The sequence below is a fragment of the Nicotiana sylvestris genome, chromosome 1, assembly GCF_000393655.2.
Source record: "Nicotiana sylvestris chromosome 1, ASM39365v2, whole genome shotgun sequence".
Lineage (NCBI taxonomy): Eukaryota > Viridiplantae > Streptophyta > Magnoliopsida > Solanales > Solanaceae > Nicotiana > Nicotiana sylvestris.
This window is the reverse complement of record NC_091057.1, coordinates 48,013,745-48,035,798: the sequence shown is the minus strand read 5'-3', so window position 1 is coordinate 48,035,798 and position 22,054 is coordinate 48,013,745.

Here is a 22,054-nt window from a genome sequence, read left to right as displayed (position 1 = left end):
TTGACACGTACTCGCCAGTAATGAGGATAACATCTATTAGGGTATTAGTGGCATTGGCGGCCGTGTATGGTCTTGAAATTCATCAAATGGATATTAAAACAGCTTTCTTATATAGAGAATTGGAGGAAGAGATTTACATGGAACAACCTGAGGGTTTTGTGGTTCCGGGTAAAGAAAAGAAAGTGTGCAAACTAGTTAAGTCACTTTATGGACTTAAACAAGCACCCAAACAGTGGCATGCCAAATTTAATCAAACAATATTGGCAAGTGGGTTTAAAATCAACGAGTGTAACAAATGTGTTTACATTAAAAATACTCCAGGTCATGAAGTCATTGTTTGTTTCTATGTTGATGACATGTTGATAATGAGCACAAATATAGCAGATATAAATTCTACTAAGCACATGTTGGCTAGCAAATTCGACATGAAAGACTTAAGAGTTGCTGACATGATCTTAGGAATCAGAATTCACAAGACTCCACAAGGTCATTATCACAGTCTCACTACATTGAAAAAATACTTGACAAATTCAAGTATTTGGATTTCAAGATTGCCAAGACTCCAATTGACGTGAGTTATGCACTTCAAAAAAATGAAGGTGACTGAGTCGGTTTACAAGTAATTCCAATTAAATACATTGGATGGCAATGAAACGAGTTTTGGGGTATCTAAAACATACCTAAAATTATGATTTGCACTATAACAAATATCCCTCCATGGTCGAGGGACATAGCGATGCAAATTGGATTACCGGATCATCTGAAGTTAAATCCACGAGTGGATATGTTTTCACAATTGGGGGTGGATCAATGTCTTGGAAATCAACCAAACAAATGTGCATCGCCCGTTCTACAATAGAATCTGAATTCATAGCTTTAGATAAGGCCGATAAAGAAGTTGAATGGATCCAGAATTTCTTGGAAGATATTCCATTTTGGCCTAAACATTTGGCACATATTTGTATACATTGTGATAGTCAAGCAGCAATAGGCAGGGCAGGGAGCGTTATGTATAACGAAAAATCTCGTCATATACAATGAAGACACAATACCGTTAGATAACTACTCTCTAGTGGTATTATCATGATTGACTACGTAAAGTCAAGAGATAACGTGCCGGATCCACTTACAAAAGGCCTATCTAGAGAGGCAATTGAAAGATCATCAAAGGGAATAGGGTTAAGGCCTAGGACAAGTCATCATGGCGGTAACTCTACCTAGCAGACTAGAGATCCCAAGAGCTAGGTTCAAAGAGATCAAACAAAGTTATGAATGACGGTTAAACATTATCAAATAACTCAACACATTCTCGTGATGAAGATAATGTGTATAAATCGAGGTAAAGCATTAAGGCTTTTTGATACAATAAAGCTTAAAACTTTTTAATGATTTGCTAAGTCTGGTAGGATATGACCAGATAGTGTGTCTATAGGATTACACGTTTAGAAATTACTTATGTGAGTATGAAGTGTAAGCCGCTTCAAGGGGAATGAAAGTAAAGGCCCATTCTCTAAGCACTCATGAAACCAGGCAGTGTTCATGGCTGAAATGAATACAACCGTGAGAACCATAGATGGTTACGGGTTGATTGTGTGTGTCACGACCCAAAATTCATCAAAGGCCGTGATGGCGCCGGACACCTCGGTCAGGCAAGCCAACATTGAGTAATTAATTAAACTCTCATTTTAATATTTTAGGAACCATAATTTCCTTTAATTTAACTAGTAAAAGGTAATCATCACTGAATAAATAAAATATTTACAACTTTTAATATTAAATATCCCATAATCATCCCAAAACCTGGTGTCACAACTGCATGAGCAATCACTAGGAAATCAAATGAAGTACAATAACTGTTCGGGATACAGATTTGGACAAGAAATAAATACAATACACTGAAAGAGACTATACTGGCTGCAGGTCGCCTCGAGAGATGCAGCTCGCCTAAGTCTCCATATCATCCAAGCTGCTATGCCCATTAGGCTGTTAGAGATACATGTGCTTGTGCAACAAAAATGCACAGCAAGGGTAGCATGAGTACAAAAACAACGTGTACTCAGTAAGTATCCCGTCTAATCTCGAAGAAGTATAGACGAGAGGTCGACTTCGACACTTACTAGTGGTCCAATGATAATATACCAATAATTTAATAAATTGAGGATTTTCATAAAAATGACGGTAACTCAAATAGCATGAGGCAAGTAAACAATTCTTTCGTTTATAGGAAATTCCCAAATTCATTTTCATCATTTATACATATATATCAGGCCAAGGAGAAACAAATATCAACATCTATGAATTTCAAGGCAAGCAATACAAGCATGCGCAAATCATGTCGAGGTCGTACGGCCCGATCCAATAAATATTTAAATTGTGCATTGCTAGAGGGTCGAATGGTGGGAACTATAGATGCATCTATTACTCCGCTCGCGAATCATACATGCGACGCAGGTACACATAGAAACACGCATTCAAACAGTCAATCAAGACTTCATCAGGAAAAACAATTACCCAAAGAAATAGCAATTCTCTTTAACGGTCAAGAAAATGATATTTAATTCCTTTAGAAATTTATTTACCAATTCAATATGATTTAAGCATTTTAAATCGATAACAAGATTCCAAATATTATAAGTAGAGCATGCTTTTGGGTCCTAGACTACCCGGATTTATGCATAATAGTAGCTACGCACGGACTCTCGTCACCTTGTGTGTACGTAGACCCCACAAATAGGAGCACATATCCAATTAATTCATCTATGGGGACAATTCCATCTTATAAGGTTAGAAAGGAGACTCACCTCACTCCGAAGCCCACTTTTTGGTCCAAGATTATGCTCAAACCCTCAATTCGGTGCCGAACAATACAAAACAAATGAAATAGTGTATAAACTAATAAATACATGTTCAAAATTCATATTTCAACTATTAAGGTGATTACCCAATCCTAATATAAGATTCCTAAAATTCACCCCCGAGCCCACGTGCCCGGGTTCCGGAAATTTTCAAATAAAGTTGTTACCCATATCCTTATAAAGTCAAATATATGATTTTTACCAAATTCCATAACTATTTTTGTGGTCAAATCTTATTTTTATACAAAACCTAGGTTTTCATCTAAACCCTTGATTTCACAAATTTTTACATGTTAATCTATCCATAATCTATGTATTAAACTCATGTTGTGTAGAAATTACTTACCTCAAAGTGCTAGGTGAAAACCCTCTTCCAAAAGTTCAAAAAATCGCCCAAATCCGAGACTCAAAACTCAAAAATGAGTAAAAAATGGCTGACTCCCGTTTTTAGGCATTCTGCCTAGGCAAGTCGCATGTATGAAATGCGACTTTGCCTGATTTTCGGGAAAAAATTGAACTACTATCAGCCTTCAGTCAACGGATCATAACTTTCTGTACAAATATCCAAATGATAAATGGTTTAACTTTCGGAAAACTAGAATCAAATATCTACAACTTTCATGTTTTGCAAATTTTCATAATTGTGACGAGCCGGCCAATCGTCTCATGAGTTACCTCTTCATTTACCCCATTTCAGCTTCTTTATGCTTCGTTATCCGTGTTTTATGTGATCGAGATGATTAGTTCGAGTTCGGAGAGGATTTGGTAAGAAATGAGACACTTAGTCTCTTTTAAGAAGGCTTAAGTTGGAAAAGTCAACCGGATATTGACTTATGTGTTAGGATGCTCGAAAGTGAGTTCCGAGGGTTCGGTTAACTTCGGGAGGTGATTTGTGACTTAGGAGCGCGATCGGAATGGGTTTTGGAGTGGTAGAGAAGATTTAGGCTTGAATTGGCGAAATTAATATTTTGGCAAATTCCGGTTGATAGGCGAGATTTTGATATAGGGGTCGAAATGGAATTCCGAGAGTTGCAGTAGCTTTATTGTGTCATTTGGGATGTGTGTGCAAAATTTCAGGTCATTCGGACGAGATTTGATAGACCTTTTGATCGAAAGCATAATTTAAGAGTTCTTGGAGTTCTTAGGCTTGAATCCTATGTTAAATTGGTGATTTGATGTTGGTGTGAGCGTTCCGAAGTTTTGAGAAAGTTTGAACGATGTCATGAGATGTGTTGGTACAATTGGTTTGAAGTTCCGGGAGTTTCGGGTAGGTTCCGGGAGGTTTTAGTGCAAAAATCATAGCTGTAGCAGGCCTACACGGGTTGCAGGCCCCAGAACTCAACCATGCGGTCCGCACAAAAATGAGTGCGCCCGCGGTGAGTTCCGTGCAGACCGCAAAAAGACGGATGCGGCCGCGGTAGGTGTCATGCGGACCGCACAAAGTGGTGTGCGGCCGCGGTGGGGAACGATCCGCTGGTACTACTTCGGAAGCTCATATCTTTTGATCCACAAGGACATTTGAGGTGATTCAAAAACGAAAGTTGTAGCCCTTCGTGTCTTGTTTCCAGAAAGGTAAAGATATCGCAATTTGGACGTCTGTAGAAAACGTTATGGCCAACATACTAAAGCCTGTCACTGCAGAGGGAGGCCTGTGCGGCCGCGTGTTGCCTTTGCACGAACCGCACTGGCTTGCGCAGACTGCGTGCGTTTTGGTGCGGCCCGCACTAGCTGATACCTGAGGGGTACTTATAAATACGAGGTTTTGGGTTTTATTTAATATTTTGACCTAGGGAGCTCGGATTTTGGCGATTTTTCGAAGGTTTTTCAAGAAATTCATCGGGGTAAGTGATTTTAACTCAGATTTGGCTAGAATACATGAATCTATCACTGAAATCATCATTTAATTCGTGATTTGAGATGGAATTTGGGAAGAAAATTGTGAAACCTTTCAAAAATGTAAAATGATGATTTGTAGGACCAAATGGTATCGGAATTGGATAATTTTGGTATGGTTAGACTCGTGAGGGTATGAGGATTCTAAAAATGTAACTTTTACTCGATTCCGATACGTGGGCCCAGGGCTCGGGTTTCTCTAATTTCGAGATTTTTGATATTTTTCGAATGTTTTCGCTTGGGCTTTGTTCCCTTAGCATATTGTGACGTATTCGTTCTGATTTTGGATAGATTCGACGTGCGTGGAGGCCAATTCGAGGGGCAAAGGCGTCGCGAGCTAGAGAATTAGCCAGTTCGAGGTGAGTAATGGTTGTAAATGATGTCCTGAGGGTTTGAAACCCCGGATTGCACATCGTAGTGCTATATTGAGGCAAGATACGCGCTGGATGATGAGCGTGGGGTCTTTCACTACTGGGGATTGTGACTTGGTCCATCCCGATTGATGATTTTACCGAATATTTGATTGAAATTCATTTGTTATCATCATGATTTGGGCTGATTGCCATATTTGGGCTTCGTGCCAACTATTTGAACCCTTCGGGGATTTTTATCACTGTTTCCTCACTACTTGACTTATTATTTGAACTCAGTCCTATTGATATCTGTTGTTTTACAAACTCAACCACTCTTACTCAGATTTAAAACTTAAATGATATTTCTACATCATGTTTTGGGCTGAGAACTACTGTTTTACTAATGCCCAAGGGGCTTATGATGATTTCTGGACTGAGTGAGGCCGAGGGCCATATGTGAGGATATGCTGAGTGATATGAGGCCGAGGGCCTGAGATACTATTTATGCCATGCGGTGGCTTGAGTGATGTGAGGATATGCTGAGTGATGATGCCACGAGGTGGCTTGATATAGCGCTTGGGCCGTAAGGGGCCCCTCCGGAGTCTGCACACCCACAGTGAGCGCGGGTACCCATGTGATTTGAAACAGTGGTAACAATGACACTGTATGATGCAATTTGGTCAGGTAACAATGGCTGACCATTATGTTGAGTGATTGTGAGGTAGCCCGAGGGGCTGATACTGTACTGAGAGTGAGCCGAGGGGCTGATACTATGCTGAGCGATTGATACTGTGCCCGAGGGGCGGATTTCTACTTGTTAATTACCTGTGAAATTACCTGTTTTACTTATTTTAAAAAGGAATATCATTGATTTCTTCACTGATTTACTACTTTAAGTGATTTTACTGCTTGATATGGAATTGCTTTGTGCCGTTACGTGTTTTCATACTTTCAACCATTATTTGTAATTATTACTCACTGAATCGGAGTACTCACATTACTCCATGCACCGTGTGTGCAGATTTAGGTATAGCAGAGTCCACACCTGAGCGCTGATTCCTTCCAGGCTCGACAGTGATTTGGAGTTACGAGGTAGCTGTTGATGTCCGCAGCCCCCTTGTCTCTCTTATCCTCTATCATTTATGTTTTCTTTAGACTATTGTATCGGATCCGTACCTTGTAGACCTATAGCAGATTTTGTAGTAGCTCATGACTTGTGACACCCCGGTTTGGGCTGTGTCGGGATGGTTCCTGTTGTTATTATTGTTAAATTCCGCAATTTATGAATATTATATTATATGTTACTACTGTTTATGATGAATAACTGTTTAAAAGAGGTGTTCCGTTTTGGTCTGGCTGGCCTTGTCTTCACGAGAGGCGCCATCACGACTGGGTTCGGGGATTGGGTCGTGACAATAATCCTCATAGATTTCGAGATATAAGCTTCTAAAATAGGCTCCTCGCATCAGAAATTTCTGGGGAATTGCAAGACAGCTTTATCAGCCTTTATTCAATCGATCATAACTTTGTCTAAAGATATCCAAATAATTAATACTTTATCTTTCTGGAAACTAGAATGCAAGGGCTACAACTTCTATGTTTTGTACATTTTTAGATTTCTTATAGCTTGCAAGATATGAGCTTCCAAAATCGACTCCTCGCATCAAAAATTTCTGGCGAAACAGCTTTTGCAACACAATTTCAGCAGCTTTCTTTGTCCGAAATCCATTCCGTTAACCTTCCGAAATCCATCTGAGGCCAATTATACCAACATGTCCCAAAACATGATACGAACTCGCTCGAGGCCTCAAATCACATCAAACAACGTCGAAATCATGAATTGCACTCCAATTCAAACTTAATGAACTTTAAAATTTCAAACATCTACTTTCATTGCTTAAACCTATCAAATCACGTCCGATTGACCTCAAATTTTGCACAAGTCATATTTGACATTACGGACCTACTCCAACTTCCGGAATCAGAATCCAACCCCAATATCAAAAAGTCCACTTTCGGTCAAACTTTTCAAAAACCTTCAAATTTCTATCTTTAGCCAAATCACTGCAAAATGACCTACGGACCCCCGAATTCACTTCCGATCACGCTCCCAATACCAGAATCTCCATACGGAGCTATCCCCAGACTGGTATCCCGAATGGACATTGATAACACTGAAAGTCACTTTAACCCAAACTTATGAAATCCTTCCAAAAATGCTAACTTCCACAATAGGTGTCGAAACGTTCCCAGGTCTTCCAAAACCCGATCCGGATATACGCCCAAGTCCGAAATTATCATACGAACCTGCTGGAACCTTCGAATCCCGATTCCGAGATTGTTTACTAAAAAATCCAATCTTAGTCAATTCTTTCAACTTAAAGCTTTCGAAATGAGAATTCTCTCTCCAAATCAACTCCGAACTTCCCGGAATTCAATTCCGACCATGCTTCCAAGTCATAATACCTGAAGTGAAGCTGCTCATGGCCTCAAACCGCTGAACAACGTGCTAGATCTCAAAACGACCGACCGGGTCGTTACATTCTCTCCCACTTAAACATATTTCGCCCTCGAACGTGGTAAGAACTGCGCTGGAGTTGTTTGAAATCACTGTTTAACACCTCGTGCACCTACCCGTGCTTCTATCACCAGTTGAGCACATTAGCTCGATCAATTCTGAAGATATTCCCTTTTATTCAAGCAAATAAGCTTAGAGCCCAATTCCAACATCTGGAATTCTCCGTCATGCCTGCTTCCAATATATGAACACCGTATCAATCACTACATGATGTACCAGAACATGACTGCATACCTTTGTGAATTCTCAGCATGCACCACATCATTCGCAGGACCATAATAACATTTTCTGATCATAATAACCAATATTCCCTGAATCTGATGCTCACAACGCACCTCATGATATATATGTGTCTTGTTCCAACTCTCGCAATACCATTACAACAGAAGAGATGTGTAGAAATTTATAACCAACTGCCAAGTCAACAAATCATTGAGTCTATACTTCTGACAAGAACCATTACCTCATTCTGAACCAAATAATGATCTTTGCTCTTTAATATACTCCATATAATCTGACTGCACTGATCCTAGATCCAATAATCTCGTCTCACCCAGTATGAACTGCTCAGGCAATAAGCAACCTCGGTCATGATCAAAAGTCCCATATGATGCCATAATGTGCCAATAGGCTACTAGCTCGAACGTGATACATAAGGAAAACGAACTCAGGAAGGGACTACTCAACTCATGCGACTAATATGAACTTTCCTCAGAAAATGGGAAACAAAACACACAAAAACGCATATAGGGAACTGTACTCAACATCACACTGTTGCGGCGTGCAACCCGATCCAAACAACATACCCATGGTGGCGTGCCACCCGATCTACACATAAAATTCACATAAGGAGATACACATCGAGCTAAATTGCTCATTACAACAAAATACTAAATATCGATCACAAGCACGCTAAGTGCATAATACCATCCCTAGGGAGACATATAGCGCCATAAGCTAACAAACTCAAGCACAACTGAGGTGCGATATATGTTCTGAAACTAAAGATCCATCCTGCTCATATAACACCATCACTACGCGGAACCTCAACATAATAAAAAAATTATCGAGTCGTTACAACTCACACGGCACAATATAGCATTACATGAAATAGCCGACGGTGAAATAACATCCAACATCCGAATATTCCTCCATAAGGAGCGCTATGCTGAAATGAACACATCTGGCCTGATATAGAGCCCATATTCATACATAAATCCATTCACAGACCTCAAGCCGATTTTGATCGTACGGAACTAGGTCCATAATCTTTCCTGGGTCCATAATAACCCCCTTTTCCCATATAACACAAGAACAACCATCATAACCGGAGTAATCCTCTATAGTCCACAACCCAATAAATCGAGTACCTTTCAGGCATCAATTCTCAAATTAACGATATCACCACAATCTTCATACTTGGTTTAATTGTTCAATCAATCAAGTGACTACATGCCACACTTATACAACCTTCCCATGGGGCACGCTCCCACGACCTTCCGTAACAGATAACAGATTTGTACATTTATACCATTGGCCGCACTAACGCTGAAAAGCAATCAAGAATCCTTAACCAGGATGCAAAGCCTTTTTCACAAAACACCGATCTTAGGTGACGTTGAAGACAATGCCAACTTACTCTAAACATTCAAATCCCTTTCCTGCTCATCCGAGCTCGTGACAACCTTGTCAACACCGAACCGCAATCTTGATCCTCACTTTCAAATTCCATACCACTCATTGCACCCAGCATGCCAATATGCGATAGCACAAGATCTTCATCATAACTCCTGAACCACTAATATGGTAAACACTTCCTCACCTGGAAACTTTTTACTTAACTCATTCCAAGAGGACCATAGCAACACGCGAGTAACTTCTCATAACCGTAGAACATTCAAATCCTCAAGTAGTGGTCTAAACCACCATAACCCTTCTGGTATCCGCCTACACATAACAGGCCATAATACTTGAATACTTCCAAATATAATCAATTACGGCGACCATCGAGCCTCGGGTGCACCGCCACTATTATGCAAATTCAACCATGGCTAACCAATCTAACTTCCTCTAATTCATCCTTAACTTGCCTTAGAGATAATATTAGCTCCATTCCTTACATCACCAACCTAAATCTGCACCCATCTTGAGTGACCTCATTCCATGAGACCACTTGTCTCCAAACCCATGAACCGCTTCATACCCTCCTTGCACGCACATTCGCATCTTCAACTAATACACCCATTCTGATAATCCCTCTATGAATCCGAAGTCTTTTTCCCTTTTTCCTCCCGATGCTACACTCTAAGCCGAAAATATCATAGATCATTCCGAGCCTCTTATTATAATCTGCTACAAAAGCTCAATTCTTAACCATACTGCGGGCTTGAATCCTTAGGCACCGCATTTTTTAATCATTTGAATTCACTAGGGCCATTGTTGAGAGCCACCCACTTTGACTTGGTCCCGAATATAATCAAATCCATGAATATTCTAGCATATGAACACCCTCTCGACGAAGCACCCGGCCGAATCACTTTCCTTGAAACCTGCATCTACACAAGGCATAAATCATGTACCCTTCCCTAAGTATGAACATGAGTCAATAAGGCCAACTATAGCATACCTTTAACAATTCCTTTGCTCAAATTACCTCTTATGTTCCTTTGCCTCAGCTGAAATAACCCATCCATATGTTAATAACCTGAAATCTCACAAATAGACGATCATGCAATCCAACCGTAGGCGGTGGGACTCTCCCACTTAGCTTGAAGCCACTATTACACAACTCCAGAACCCATCAAGATTCTTTATCTCTCATTGACATAACCTTGCGCAATCCACCGCCAAATTCCTCGAAATCCTTCCGTTAGCATTTCATGAACATTCTGAATCTCTAGCAACATTCACATATTCGACTTCTTACTGGATAGCTAGTAGGATTCTTCACATAAGCTTCGTCAACCACGCGACCGTTGATCTGCTCACAGGAGATAACTCATTGTAGGAATTACATGTCGTCATCTCCCAACAACGCTGCAATGCACCATTACTATGAAATCAGTAACCCATCGTGAGCCCATGCTCATTCGCTAGCTAAATGAATTCGTTCATTCCTCGTGGAAATCCACTAAAATACACGACAATATCTCCCCATTTCAAAGTTATGTTGTATCCTTCTTCATATCAAGTAGCTCCTTTCCATCATATCAAATCTCCCGCCGTATGCTAGCCAATATTTCAAATTACGCTCGTAGACCCAATCACCGTCCACTAAATTTCCCAGACCACTCTAACTTTTCCTCAAGGTGTGTAGTTATCCTGCCACTGAACCCATATGCTATTCTGCCACTCTCCCACTTTGGGCAAACTCACTTCTTTAAGAAACTACTCGACTTCCGCTTCTTACACCTGGCCTTCTAGAAGTTTAACCACCGTATGACACTTCTCACATGTCCTTCCTCATCCTTTGGTGCCTAGTTTTTGCCTTAGATCAATATATATCTTTGTAGCACTTGAACCAATGGACCGCTACTAACTTAATACTTTTCCAAAGATCATGTTTTTCTCGAGCCGTTGACATTAGAAACATCGACTCAATCCTGAACAATTATAGTTCGGTTGCCTTTCATCTGCCGGAAATGAAATACCAAGTCTCTGAATCATGCACTGGGTAGGCCTCCTTTTAGGTCATTCACTGCCCCGACATATTGGTAAGTATCCTACAATCACATCAATACTGAGCGATAGCAATGCACGAATCGTCATAACATCGATGCCAGATCTCGAAACCTTAGGTAATACTGATACTGAGCTGAAATGACAGAACGACCTTCTGCAAGGTGACGACAATAGCCCAAACAACTACGCAGGGAGAAACATCCCGCACCACATCTGTAGTACTATTACAATTCCTCAATTCCCGATTTATAATAAGCGTTTCGCGTCGCATAAGATTGAGTAGGAAGGAAACAGGGGCATAAGCCTCAAAGGAATCAAACCGCATGATGAGGAATCAAGAAGGGAAGTGCTCCTAATAGCCCTGTATCCACTCGAAGATAAGTATAGACATCTCCGTACCGATCCGCAAGACTCTATTAGACTCGCTCATGACTCGTGAAACCTAAAGGAACCTAGTGCTCTGATACCATGTTGTCACGACCCAAAATTCATCAAAGGCAGTGATGGCGCCGGACACCTCGGTCAGGCAAGCCAACATTGAGTAATTAATTAAACTCTCACTTTAATATTTTAGGAACCATAATTTCCTTTAATTTAACTAGTAAAGGTAATCATCACTGAATAAATAAAATGTTTACAACTTTTAATATTAAATATCCCATAATCATCCCAGAACCCGGTGTCACAACTACATGAGCAATCACTAGGAAATCAAATGAAGTACAATAATTGTTTGGGATACAAATTTGGACAAGAAATAAATACAATACACTGAAAGAGACTATGCTGGCTGCAGGTCGCCTCGAGAGATGCAGCTCGCCTAAGTCTCCGTATCATCCAAGCTGCTACGCCCATTAGGCCATTAGAAGTACATATGCTTGTGCAACAAAAATGCACAGCAAGTTTAGCACGAGTACAAAAACAACATGTACTCAGTAAGTATCTCGTCTAATCTCGAAGAAGTAGCGATAAGAGGTCGACTTCGACACTTACTAGTGATCCAATGATAATATACCAATAATTTAATAAATCGAGGATTTTCATAAAAATGACGGTAACTCAAATAGCATGAGGCAAGTAAACAATTCTTTCGTTTATAGGAAATTCCCAAATTCATTTTCATCATTTATACATTTATCTCAGGCCAGGGAGAAACAAATATCAACATCTATGAATTTCAAGGCAAGCAATACAAGCATGCGCAAATCATGTCGAGGTCGTACGGCCCGATCCAACAAATATTTAAACCGTGCACTGCCAGAGGGTCGAATGGCAGGAACCATAGATGCATCTATTACCCAGCTCGCGAATCATACATGCGACGCAAGTACACATAGAAACATGCATTCAAACAGTCAATCAAGACTTCATCAGGGAAAAAAAATTACCCAAAAAAATAGCAATTCTCTTTAATGGTCAAGAAAATAATATTTAATTCCTTTAGTAATTCATTTACCAATTCAATATGATTTAAGCATTTTAAATCGATAACAAGATTCCAAATATTACAAGTAGAGCATGCTTTTGGGTCCTAGACTACCCGGACTTATGCATAATAGTAGCTACGCCCGGACTATCGTCACCATGTGCGTACGTAGCCCCCACAAATAGGAGCAAATATCCAATTAATTCACCTATGGGGACAATTCCCTCTTATAAGGTTAGAAAAGAGACTCACCTCGCTCTGAAGCCCACTTTTCGGTCTAAGATTATGCTCAAACCCTCAATTCGGTGCCGAACAATCCAAAAAAAATGAAATAGTGTATAAACTAATCAATACATATTCAAAAATTCATATTTCAACTATTAAGGTGATTACCCAACCCTAAATGTAAAATTCCTAAAATTTACCCCCCGGGCCCACGTGCCCGGGTTCCGAAATTTTTCGAAGAAAGTTGTTACCCATAACCTTATAAAGTCAAATATATGATTTTTACCAAATTCCATAACCATTTTCGTGGTCAAATCTCATTTTTATACAAAATCTAGGTTTTCATCTAAACCCTTGATTTCACAAATTTTTACATGTTAATCTATCCATAATCTATGTGTTAAACTCATGTTGTGTAGAAATTACTTACCTCAAAGTCCTAGGTGAAAACCCTCTTCCAAAAGTTCCAAAAATTGCCCAAATCCGAAACTCAAAACTCAAAAATGAGTAAATAACGGTTGACTCCCGTTTTTAGGCATTTTACCTAGGCAAGTCGCATGTATGAAATGCGACTTTGCCTGATTTTCGGGCAAAAATTGAACTACTATCAGCCTTCAGTCAACGGAGCATAACTTTCTGTAAAAATGTCCAAATGATGAATGGTTTAACTTTCTGGAAACTATCAAATATCTATAACTTTCATGTTTTGTAAATTTTTTGATTCCTTATAGATTTCGAGATATAAATTTCCAAAATAGGCTCCTCGCATCGGAAATTTCTGGGGAAATTGCAAGACAGCTTTACCATACTTAATTCAATCGATCATAACTTTATCTACAGATATCCAAATGATTAATGGTTTATTTTTCTGGAAATTAGAATGCAAGGGCTACAACTTTCATGTTTTATACATTTTTAGATTCCTTATAGATTGCAAGATATGAGCTTCCAAAATGGACTCCTTGCATCAGAAATTTTCTGGCAAAACAGCTTCTGCAACAGAATTTCAGCAGCTTTCTTTGTCCGAAATCCATTCCGTTAACCTTCCGAAATCCACCCGAGGCCCTCGGGCCTTAACCAATTATACCAACATGTCCCAAAACATGATACGAACTCGCTCGAGGCCTCAAATCACATCAAACAACGTCGAAATCATGAATCGCACTCCAATTCAAACTTAATGAACTTTAAAATTTGAAACTTCTACTTTCGTTGCTTAAACCTATCAAATCACGTCCAATTGCCCTCAAATTTTGCGCACAAGTCATATTTGACATTATGGACCTACTCCAACTTCGAGAATAGGAATCCGACCCCGATATCAAAAAGTCCACTTTCGGTCAAACTTCTCAAAAACCTTCAAATTTCTATCTTTAGCCAAATGACTCCAAAATGACCTACGGACCCCCAAATTCACTTCCGATCGCGTTCCCAATACCATAATCTCCATACGGAGCTATCCCCAAACTTGGAATCCCAAACGGACATTGATAACACTGAAAGGCACTTTAACCCAAACTTATGAAATCCTTCCAAAAATGCTAACTTCCACAATAGGTGCTGAAATGTTCCCGGGTCTTCCAAAACCCGATTCGGACATACACCCAAGTTCGAAATTATCATACGAACTGCTGGAACCTTCGAATCCCGATTCCGAGGTCGTTTACTCAAAAATCCAATCTTAGTCAATTCTTTCAACTTAAAGTTTCCGAAATGAGAATTCTCTCTCCAAATTAATTTCGAACTTCCCGGAATTCAATTCCGACCATGCGTACAATTCATAATACCTGAAGTGAAACTACTCATGGCCTCAAACCGTTGAACGACGCTCTAGAGCTCAAAACGACCGGTCGGGTCATTACAGTGTGATTTATATTGTCTAGGTATACAACAAAGCTCTATGGTTCAAAGATATCAAATCTACCGATTGACCGAGTATATCCGATATAAGTTCACTACGTATACTTATCCAGATGCAATTAATTCTTGCATGTAGAACACACACGCGTCTGTGCATTCCTTTGTTTTATAGTCATTCCCCATTCATGTGGGGGATTGTTACGCTTTTTAAGCTTAAGTTAGCTTAAAGAGGGTGAATGGCAAATGGAGGGAAAATAAAATATTTGAGTTTCCCTCCTTGGCAAATGGGCATTGTCCCATATTGGAGGAAGAAAAGACTTTTGATGGGTATATATACAATTGCTCTTCTTCTAGCTCTTAAAGAGTTAAGAAGAAGGCAAGCCTCACGCCGTCGTCATTGTCGCTCGCTCGGCTTCGGCTTCGGATTTAGTCAAAGATTGATTGATTAATATTTTTGGACAGAATTCCTTTTAAAAATTTAATTAATTAGCGAGAATTCAATCCGAAATCACTTATGACTCGTGACGCGACCAGGTTCGGTCCGTTTTCTTTTCCGGATTATTTTAAATCCTATACTTTGATGGGTATATATATAATTGATCTTCTTCTAGATCTTAAAGAGTTAAGAAGAAGGCAAGTCTCGCACCGTAGTCGTCGCCGCTTGCTCGGCTCAGCTTTGACTTCGACTTCGGATTCGTCTTCGGATTCGGATTCAGATTCGGATTTGGATTTGGATTTGGTCAAAGATTGGTTGTTAATCTTTTTGGACAAAATTCCTTTCAATTATTTAATTGATTAATTTAATTAATTAACAAAATTTCAATCCGGAATAATTCATGACCCGTGACGCAACCCGTGACGCAACCCGGTCCGGTCCGTTTTCTTTCTCGGATTATTTTAAATCCAATTTCCCGTAATATTTCAAATAGAAATATTCCCAATAGCCATAGTTGTTTCTGAAAGGTTGCAAACCTTTTTAGAAACAGTACCAGAAAGTCTATAAATATGCTTTGAGTCCCAAAATCTTTCCTTACGAAATTTTTCTATCTTCTTCTTCTTCTCCTCAAAATATTCAGTGTGTTCTACAGCCTTCGAGTGGTTCGCTATTCATCGGCATTTTTGGTACCAATACTCCGGTGAGTTAAATCATCCTATCCTGGGAGGATATATTCCGGCACATCGGGTACTTGATGGGAATAATTTCCTTAAGGACACATTGTTGGCTCGATTTATTCCAACATTATTTTCAGATATTATTTTGACATACTGTTTCCACTAACTTTCTATTTCTGTTTCTATTTCAGAAAGTTTACTGTTTTTAGTGTGAACAACTAATTTTTGACCACACCCAAATTCTATACTATTTTGGTGTAGATATTTCTTTTAGGTCTAATCTTAATATTTTAAATTTTTATCTTACTCTTAATACGTTTTATTTAAGAAAATTAAAAACTACAAAAAATATTCACATTCTTAGAATGTAAGATTTGTTCCTAAGTTATAGTAGTATTTTTCTTAGTATAATTTAAATTTTAGTGTAAATAGTGAGTTTTCTTATTTATATAGTTTCTTTAAGTCTAAAAGTAGATGGGTTGATATATATATATATATATATGTGTGTGTGTGTGTGTGTGTGTGTGTGTTATCTTCTTTTAGTTAATTTTAAAAAAGGGTTAGGAAAAGTTAATTAAAAAAGAAAACTAACGAAAAAAGAATTAAAAAAAAAAGAGATAACAAAGTACACAAACAAAAAGCTAACCGATCTCCAACCTCCCAACCCCCCCCCTCCTCACGTCCCTTCTCCATTTCCCCCACTTACCTTAAAATTAACCTACACATCTGCTACACTATAGAGCACACCCACACATCTATATAACACACATTCACTTAAAGGGAAGGTAGAGGATTTTCTGAAAAGGGAAAACAGAAAGACAAAAAGGAAAAAGAGCTTCTAAAGTGGAAAAAACTTTGTTGTTTGTTGAGCAAAAACTTTTAAAGAAAGAAGCACATAAACTCTTTGAAGTTTCTCTTCTACTTGGGGATCTTTAAAACATATCATCGATTTCTGATGTGTCATGACCCAATTTTACATCAGTCACGCCCAATACCGTTGTCAGGCAAGCCAACGCGGAAATATTAATAAGTTCTAGTTTTACTTTTGCCAAAACAGTTACCACAATCTCTAAGTTTGAATTTAAAACAAGCGATAACTAACATCGTACCATAATAGTTACACAATCCCAACAAAAAAATAGTCTACTAATGTGTGTGCCAAGACCTGGTGTCACAAGTGTGTGGGTATCTAGTAGAATATACAAAAGAGTAATTCTATCCTACTGTCTGAAATAGAATAGACAGCCAAAAGTAAAGAAAGACTCCATTGGGCTGCTGAACGGCATAGGAAGGGAGCAGCTCACCATGGAATTTCGGGCCGGATCAAGGGTATGCACCAGCCTGGTAACCAGATGACCTGCCTCAGATCCTGTACAATTAAGTACAGAAGTGTAGTATGAGTATATAAACAATATGTACCCAGTAAGTATCTTGTCTAATCTCGAAGAAGTAGAGACGAGAGGTCGACTTGACACTTACTAGGGTCAAATAATATGAGAAAGTGCTATACAAAGCATGGATAGCACAAATGATTAACAATTTATAGCAAGGAGTAACAGGTCCTTTCCTAGATAATATCACTGTTATCCATTTACATTTCAGGTCAAATAACAAAGTTCAGTCCACAACAATATACCGAGCAAGAAGCATACGCAAGTAGTGCCGAGGTCGTACGGCCCGATCCAACATAAAAATAAAATGTGCACTGCCGGAGGGTCGAACGGCGCGAACCATAGATGCATCTATTACCCGCTCACGAATCATACATGCGATGTGGTCAAATGTAATTAAACACAACAACAGGCATGCAAGAATATATATCAGGAGAGCAATTACTCACAGAAATATCAACTTCTCTTTAAAAGATCAAGAAAGTGATGTTTTCTCATAATAATTTCATTTACCACATTCAACATAATTTAAGAAAACCAAATTAACCATAAAGTCACAAGAATATCACATAAAGCATGCTTTTGGGTCCTAGACTACCCGGACTTAAGCATAATAGTTGTTACGCACGGACTCTCGCCACCTATTGCGTACGTATCCCCCGCATTTAGTGGCAATTTATTCAATTATTACACCTATGGGGATAATTTCCTCTTACAAGGTTAGATAGGAGACTCACCTCGCTCCAAAGCGTACTTCCAATACCAAGAACGTGCTCAAACTCTCAAATTTGGAGCCGAACGATCCAAAGCTAATTCAATGAGGTAGGAACTAGTTAATACAAGCTCACAAGATCGCATTCTAACTATTAAAGTAATTTCTCAACCCAAATCACATGTTTCCTAAAATCCGACCTCGGGCCCACGCGCCCGGATTCCGAAATTTTCCGAAGAAAGTTGTTCTTTATAACCTAAGGATCAATAATATATGATTTCTACTTCATTTCATAATAAATTTCGTGGTTAAATCTAACTTTTATCAAAACCCTAGGTTTTGCTCTAACCCCATAATTTTCACTAATTTTAGTGTGTTAATCTACCCAAAACCCAAGTATTAAACTCACATTAAGTAGAAATAACTTACCTCAAAATGCTATGTTGAAATTCCCTCCTTGAAAGCTCCCAAATCGCCCAAGTGTAGAGATAAAATGAAATAAATAGCCTAAGTCCCGTTTTTAAAAGCTGTGTCCAGGATGCGACATCAGGTTCGCAAATGCGAACTCGCAATTGCGAACTGGCCCTCCTCCTGCTTTGATCGCAAATGCGATCCTGGGGTCGCAAATGCGGACCCTGCAAAGTTCGCAATTGCGAAGAAATTGTCGCAAATGCGACGACTGTCCACTGCCTACCCTCATCGCAAATGCGATGGTTTCCTCGCAAATGCGAGGTCCGCAATTGCATACAATTCCTCGCATTTGTGAGACCTGCAACTTTTCATAGAAACACTAGAAAACTGGGGTGTTTTTCACCCCCAACTCATGCCCGAAACTCACCCGAGCCCTCAGGGCTCCACTCCGAACACCCACACAAGTCCAATAACCTTGTACAAACTTGCTTGAGCAATCAAATTGCCGAAAAAACATCTAAATCTACGAATTCAACTCCAAAACGCATGAAATCCTTAAGAACACTCAAATTCCTATTTTTACAACCGGTCGTCCGAATCACGTCAAATTTGTCCCGTTTCTCACCAAATTTCACAGACAAGACTTAAATATTATATTGGACCTGCACCGGCCTCCGGAACAAATATACTGGCCCGATACCATCATGCTCAAACATTATTAAATTCTTTAAATCCTTGGAAAGTTCAGTTTAACAATTTTTAACAAAAATTCATTACTCGGGCTAGGGACCTCGGAATTTGATTTCGAGTATATACCCAGGTCCCATATTTTCCTACGGACCCTCCGAAACCGTCAAAACACAAGTCCGGGTCCGTTTGCTAAAAATGTTGACCAAAGTCAAACTTAGACTTTTAAGAAATCTTAGGGAATCAAGTGTGCCTATTGCAACCGAAACTCTTACAAATCCCGAACCAACCATCCCCGTAGGTCGTAATTTAGTTAAAGCAAGCACGAGAAGTTTTATTTAGGAGAACGGGGTTCTAAAAAGGCAAAACAACCAATCGGGTCGTTACATTCTCCACCTCTTAAACAAACGTTCGTCCTCGAACGGACATAGAAAAGTACCAGAGCTAGGGAAAAGGTGGGGATATCTGCTCCGCATGTCCTCCTCGGACTCCCTGGTCGCCTCCTCAACTGGTGGCCCCTCCACTGGACCTTTACCGCAGAAATCCTCTTGGATCTCAACTGGCGATCCTATCTATCAATAATGGCAACTGGCTCCTCCTCATAACCCAAACTCTCATCCAACTGAATAGTACTTAAGTCTAACACATGGGACAAGTCGGCGTGATACTTCCGCAACATCGATACATGGAAAACTGGATGAACTCCCAACAAGCTGGGGGGTAAATCAAGCTTGTAAGCGACCTTCCCAACTCGCCTCAACACCTCAAATGGACCAATAAACCTTGGGCTCAACTTGCCTTTCTTCTTGAATCTCATAACACCCTTCATTGGCGAGACTTTCAAGAGGACCTTCTCGCCAACCATGAATGATACATCATGTGCCTTCTAATCTGCGTAACTCTTCTGCCTGGACTGAGCTGGGTGAAGCCTCTCCTGAATCAACTTTACCTTCTCCAAGGCATCTTTCACCAATTCTGTACCGTACAACTTAGCCTCACCATGCTCAAACCACCCGATAGGAGAATGACATCGCCGACCATATAAAGCCTCAAATGGAGTCATCTCTATACTGGACTGATAGTTGTTGTTGTAAGCAAACTCTGCCAAGGGCAAGAACTGATCCCACTATCCTCCAAAGTCAATTACACATGCTCTGAGCATGTCCTCCAAAATCTGAACTGTCTGCTCTAACTATCCATCAGTCTGAGGGTGAAATGCAGTGCTAAGCTCCACACGGGTCCCCAACTCACTCTAAACGGCTCTCCAGAAATGGAAAGTGAACTGAGGGACTCTATCTAATATGATGGAAACAGGCACACCGTGCAACCGGACTATCTCCCGAATGTAAATCTGAACCAATCTCTCTGAAGTGTAAGTAGTCACAATCGGGATAAAGTGTTCCGACTTGGTCAACCTATCAATAATGACCCACACTGCATCAAACTTCTGCAAGGTCCGAGGCAACCCAACTACGAAGTCCATAGTAATGCGCTCCCACTTCCACTCTGGTATATGCATCTGCTGAAGTAAACCACCTAGCCTCTAGTGTTCATACTTAACCTGTTGGCAATTCAAACACCTAGCCATGTACTCTACTATGTCTTTCTTCATCCTCCACCACTAATAATGCTGCCTCAAGTCACGATACAACTTCGTAGCACCCGGATGAATGGAATATCGTGAACTGTGAGCCTCCTCTAGAATCCTCTCCCTCAGACCATCAACATTAGGAACACATAGGTGACCTTGGAGTCACAAAACACCATCCTCGCCAATAGAGACCCCCTTGGCACTACCCTGCAGCATTGTCTCTCTGAGAATGTCACGACCCTAAATTCATACCCAATCGTGATGGAGCCTCTCGTGAAGACAAGGCCAGCCGACACAACACCCAATTCATTTTAAACAATTACAATAACACAATTTAAGTCACTAACATGATTAAATCCCAAAAGAAACAGTGAAATGGTACAATTTGTGGAATAAACACAGCCCGACATCAGGGTGTCACCAGTCATGAGCATCTAAACATCTGTCTAAGAGTCTGAAAGAGTTTATACAGTCTATTACAGAACTAGAAATAGAAAGTAAGATAGGAGGGAGAAACATTAGGCTGCGAATGCCGAGCAGCTACCTAGTGGACTCCAAATGGCCTGCTAGGAGCAATCAACCCTCACTGGCGGGACCTGAAGCTCCTGAATCTGAACACAGGGTGCAGGGAGTAAAGTGAGTACTCCAACTCAGTGAGTAATAACAATAAATGAAGACTGAGCGATAAGAAATCACGTAAAACACAACAACATGCTATAAGAGGCAATGTAAAACCAACAAAATGCAATAGAATAGTGAAATCTTGTAAAACCCCTTAGTTCAGTATAAGCTTCTTTAAAACACCTTTTTAACAGTTAAACAAGTAAATGAAAAGCATCTAGAAAAGATAAACACATAAAATCTGCCCCTCGGGCTCAATGTCAACAGAATCAGCCCCTCCGGCAATAACACGGAACAACCTCAGCCCCTCGGGCTATATCACATATCTCACTGGGCACCCGCGCTCACTAGGGGTGTACAGACTCCGGGAGGGGTCCCTTACGGCCCAAGCACAATATCAAGCCATCTCGTGGCATAATCAATAGGCTCCTGGCCTCATATCAAGCCACCTTGTGGCGTAAAACTCAAGCCCTCGGCCTCATAATCATAATCAGTACAACACTGCTACGGCGTGTAGCCTGATCCCATAATAATCCTCACAACACAGGCCCTCGGCCCGACTCAGTCAGAAATCTCTAAGAGCCACTCGGGCACAGTAAAATATGATGCTCAGCCCAAAATATCATTTAAAGTATTAAAACAGAGTAAACATGGCTG